This window comes from Camelina sativa, chromosome 7, assembly GCF_000633955.1.
Source record: "Camelina sativa cultivar DH55 chromosome 7, Cs, whole genome shotgun sequence".
Taxonomy (NCBI): domain Eukaryota; kingdom Viridiplantae; phylum Streptophyta; class Magnoliopsida; order Brassicales; family Brassicaceae; genus Camelina; species Camelina sativa.
This window is the reverse complement of record NC_025691.1, coordinates 8,694,055-8,699,868: the sequence shown is the minus strand read 5'-3', so window position 1 is coordinate 8,699,868 and position 5,814 is coordinate 8,694,055.

The window sequence follows — 5,814 nt, the reverse complement described above, 5'->3', positions numbered from 1 at the left end:
CCCATCAGATCGATTCAGAGAGCTTAAACGGGAAGATACAGATGAACCATAAGCGAGAGCAAACGAGACTTTGAACTTTTGGGATAAGAGCTTCGACGGTGCTGAAGAAGAGACTCCGTATAAATGAAGCACGGAGACAGAGCGTGAGAGAATCATCGGACTAATCAAAAATTCATGAAAAAAGGCAATCAGATTTTATCACGGCGGATAAGATTGGAGAAGAAACCTAATCCAAAAGGGTTTTAGGGTTTAAGCAAAATGAGATTCAGAGAAGAAACCTCTGTTCCAGTCCCTTCATTACTCATTAGTCATTTAGGGGCTGGTTCAAATGCTGCGGTTGCGGTTGCAGTTGTGGGAGATTGCGGAAGCGGGTGATTGCGGTTTTAAGCGTTTTAAATGATTGATTTAGTGGTTTAAAATTGGTGCGTTTGCAGGAGGTTTACGACTGGTTGACCAGCGAGTGCAATAGCGGTTGGAATATAATAAATGTGATATTTAATATATAAATGTTTAAAAACATAAAAATTTTTATTAAACTTGATTTATAATTAAAATTTATTAAAATAATAATTATTCAAAAAATCATATTGAAATACTTATTCCTTTATGCATTTGGCTTTTCACCAAAAATTTAATCAAGTAATTTGATAAATGACAAAACATATGTTTTATATCGTAGATCTTTTCTCTTTTCTCTTAGATCATGGGTTAGTAGTTGCATCGGTAGGAATGGTCAAGTGAGAGTTGAGAAGAGTCACTATTGATTTGTTTTAATATTTTTCACAAATAATCTTATTTTCTTAAATTTCTGATGAAATATTATATTTATTTAGATTTTTTTGAACTTATGTGCGATGTGCCATTAAATTTACATCAAGTTTTCCGGGTTATTGTTAATTGGAATATTATTTTCTTTTAATTGTTTATTTTATAATCTCTGCAATACTTCATTTTCTCTCATCCTTAATGAGTAAAATAGTTAGATAGAAAATATAACAAAAAAAAAATTCATTATCATTGATTTCTTTTAAGTTTTTTNTTTTTTTAAAAAAAAAAAAAAAAAAAAAAAATCCAACCGCAGTCGCCCGCAACTGCAAACGCTTGCGGGAAGCAGCTTTTGGAATCCAGTGGTTTAGAGCGATTGGGAGCGATTAGGAGCGATTAGGAGCGATTGCAAGCGGTTTGTGTGATTGGTTCCAATCGCTAGCAACCGCTACCACCCGCAAACACAGCGTTTGCCTGGGGTAGCGAGAGAACCAGTCAACACCTTAGTCATTAACTAGTTCTCTAAGCAAGGAAACGACGACATGTTGTGCAATTAGTTCTTGGAGTAATGAAACGACAACGTTTAAAGCTCTGTTTTTTTTTTTTTTTGACGATACGTTTTTAGGCTCTGTTTATAGGCATGTCAATTAGGGCCAAAGCCCACGGGCTAGCCCGGTCCGACCCTGAAAAATACCGGGCTCGGACTTAAATATATATGTCTAGAAAAAATCGGGCCTTTTGGACTCAGCCCGTTCGAGCTATAGGGTTTTTTGGGCTTACCCCGACCGGGCTCGAACTAGTCCGAAAAGCCCTTAAACAAATATATTTGTACAGTTTTTTAATATATTTATTTGATTAATGATTTATTGTAAATAAAGTTTAAAACTCTAATTCTAGTTTTCATATTTACTTAATAACTTTACTTCATACTTTTAAAATTTTAATTTGTGATATTTTATATGAATTATATATTAATTTATTTGGTTAAAGTATAAAAATCTTATTTAGTTTTTAACTTTTTCTTTTAAATTAAGTTAGTTTAGTGAATATCAATGAACTATTAAAATTTTGATTGATTTGTTTTATAGCGCACCTTTAAACATTGCTTTTCAAGACTTAGGCTCTGTTCGTTTGGTGAACTAACATAATATCTGGATATAGCATCAAGATGCAGTATCTAGACGCAATATCTAGATGATGTTCGTTTGTGTTATTGGTTCATCCATCCATAACTTGTATTTGGATGCAATTATGTTTGTTTTGTAATTTGATATCTTTATCTGGATACAGCGTCCCCCCAGCTCACCCTAGCCCCGGGCCTTTTGCTCTTCTAATGTAAGCACAATATATATAAAAGACCAAAAAACCCTTTTATTTATGTTGAAGATGTTTTAGTGGTTTTAATTTATTGATGTTTTTAGCTTATTTTCATATTAATTTTAAATATACATTTTAAAATGAGATTTTGCGTTTTCAGTAAAAAAAACGAGATTTTGCATTTTTGGCGGCAAAATGTGATTTTGCGAGTTTCGCGGAAAAAACGAGATTTTGCGGTTTTGGCAGAAAAATGTAATTTTGCGACTTTTGGCAGAAAACGAGATTTTGCGGTTTTAGTTGGAAACGAGATTTTGTAGTTTTGGCGGGAAAACGAGTTTTTGCGGTTTTGGCAGGAAAACAAGTTTTTGCGGTTTTGGAGGAAAAACGAGATTTCGCGGTTTTGGCGAGAAAACTAGATTTTGCGGTTTTGGAGGAAAAATGAGATTTTACTGTTTTGGCGATAAAACGAGTTTTTGCGGTTTTGGAGAAAACGAGATTTTACGGTTTTGGCGAGAAAACGAGATTTTATGGTTTTGGCGAGAAAATAAGACTTTGCGTTTATGGCGGGGAAACGAAATTTTGCGTTTTTGGCGGGAAAACGTGATTTTGCGATTTTGGCATGAAAACGTAATTTTGCGGTTTTTGCGGGAAAACGAGATTTTGTGATTTTAGGGGAAAAACGAGATTTGGGGTTTTGGAAGAAAAACGAGATTTTGCGTTTTTAGCGGAAAAACATGATTTTGCGGTTTTTGCAGGAAAATGTAATTTGCGGTTTTAGTGAGAAAACATGATTTTGCGGGTTGCTCGGTGAAGAGTTGAGATTTTAGGGTTGTCTATATATTAGTATTGAGAAAAAAAATATTTTATAATTATTTAATTAAAATAGGGATATTTTGTGACTTTTACCAATTATGGATGAGGTTACCTCATCCAAACTCTCCAAAAAAATTCATTCAGAAGTTCAGCTTTTTTTAGATGAGTTTTCAAAACTCATCCAAATACCTAATCCAGTTCATTTCTTAATTGTCACTAAATGAACAATAATATGCATCTGCGTCCAGATACTGCGTCTCATTCACCAAACGAACATCACCTTATAAGTTTGAATTTTTGATCTGTAAGATAAGCCCACAAAAGCCCGTAAAGCCCTGTAGTCTTGTTAGGGCCGGACTCGGGCTTTGAAATATAGGCTCGGAAATATTTCGGACCGGGCCGGACCGAACTCAAATATATGCGGGCTTTACGGGTTTCGGGCCGGGCTGGAATAGCACGATTGACACCCCTATCTATTTATAAAAAAAGGTTTGATTCGTTTCTTTGTCCCACATCGACAACATGAGGGATAAGTTTTGTTGTTTATATATCGCTAGAGATCATTGATGGTCACTTGAGTCTGGTTGACATATAGCTGTGTGACTTGAGTCTGGTTGACGGCTGGGTCTCCTACGGGATTCTCGGTGCTGTTAGGGGTGACTTAGAGTCTGACTGACGACGGCTGTGTCTCCTTCGGGATTCTCTGCGCTGTTGACGTTTCGCCACCCGGTTAGGTCTTCCTTTCTGGGCCTTGTCTCACGGTTGTCTGACAGGTTAACTTTTTTGTGTTGTGTTGTCGATTGTTTTACTTTTGTCTAATTCTAGGGTTGTCTCAGAACAAAGCCATAACCCCCATACACAACTCTAGCCCCAACCACATCTCCGCAACTCTCTAAACGCTCCAGCTAATGAGAAATTTAGGTTTGAATATCTAAGCTGCAAGGTTAATTTGTTTGAAAATATGAAGCATTACATTCTTTCCATTATATTGTGGATAATGAAGATGGATGTTGACTTGCAGGTTTCATGAGTTGTAAGTATTTAATGAGTTGCAGTCTTGTCTTATCAATGATTGACACTTTAATTTGAGTAGTTGCAGTTTACAGTTTGAGGCTTTGATTCCATGTATCATTATCCTTCTTAATACTCTGATGGTTAACGTTGTTCATTCATATATTTATGGGCGAGGCCTGTAAATTGATCATGAGTCAAAATGAATTGGTATGTTTCTTATACAAATGACATTGGCTTTTTAGTTCTGTGTTTTAACTATCATATATTCAATTTTTCTTGGTGTTCGAACCACAAGAAGAACGAGGTATTGACATTGGCTTACTAGAATAGTGGTCTGGACTACTATTTTTTCACCATTATAGTTTGTGTCATGGTTTTCTCGATAAAACAATTGATTTTTTTGGGTTGGTCCCCGTGGTTAATTATTGATTCATTCTTTACCAATATCTGTTGAGCACGAAATAGTACATCATATTGGCTCCGCTCTGGTACCTCCTTGGCAAAGAGTCCTTACTAAGTGTGAATAGTTGGTGATGGAGATGGTTACGGTCGAGCATGGAACAGCTAGAGGTTGATGAACAATTAATGGAGAGAAACATGAATGATTCTAGAAAAATTATAGATCATTGAGGGCATTTGTAAGGTTATTAAGGTCAGGGCTAAAAAGTGAGAGGAGAAATAATGGAAGTCATCCATCAAGCTCTCTTTATTTTATTTTGTTTTCTTCCAACTTTTGCATCAACCTCATGTCTTCATGTTCATACCCTCTTGGTGATTTAGTATAGAATAGACGTATTTTCCCAATGTTTTAAAAATAAGTTTGATAATTTGTCTTATATTTTATTCTCATCCTAATCTACACGGTTTGGAGAAGAACTTTGAATAAGGTGTGTTATGGTTTATAATATATAAAGCCAATGGTGGTAAAAAGTTAATATTTTATTAATAAAACTTATTAGAGGAATTTTCACATATTTATGAAAATTTATATTACTAAAAACCATATTTATGACAATATATGAATTACTAAAAAAAATGAAGTAGCACTCTAATATATTTATAATAAGATATGATGGTAAACTGATAATCCAAGTTAATGTTTTTAAAAAAGGTTTGATTCGTCTCTTTGTCCCACATCGACAACGTGAGGGATAAGTTTTGTTGTTTATATATCGCTAGAGATCATTGATGGTCACCTGGATGATGACATATAGCCGCGCGACTTGAGTTTGATTGACGGCAGTGTCTCCTTCGGGATTCTCGATTCGCCACCCGGTTAGGTCTTCCTCTCCGGGGATGGTCGCACGGTTGTCTGACAGGTTATTTTTTTTGTGTTCTCAATTTGTCCCTTAAATTTGTTGGATTAGAGTGTTGTCGATTGTTTTACTTTTGTCTAATTCTAGGGTTGTTAAGAATTAAGACCACTCAGAACATTCATGCGTCTGATTCTCATCAAAGGCATCACTTTGGTATAGCAATGGTTTTGTAAGGACGGTTTGCTTACTTGAATGGAGAGAGTTATGAGACTCAAGTTTTTAAGCTTAAACTATGAAGACCTACGTACCCTGACAAAGGACGAAACTTTCAAATGAATGTAATGAGCAAATTCATTCAGTGAAGCTAGTTTGGTTGGCACCACTAGTGGTTGGTAAAGGAGCTTTTGGGGTACAATTTACGAGCCTCTTTGTGATTCTTATATATGTCTGCAGACAAGTCTCTAGGAGATCTTCTTGACGTTTCTTGTAATCCAGAGAAGGAACAAAATCAATGCTTTGATTCATTCAAATGTTATATTTTCTGACTAAGACAGATAAGTTAAATTTATGCTTTGTGGCTCTGAGATTTCCTCACAGATTGGATTAGTACTGACTAGACACTAGTTATAACCAACACTTTCAAGCATAA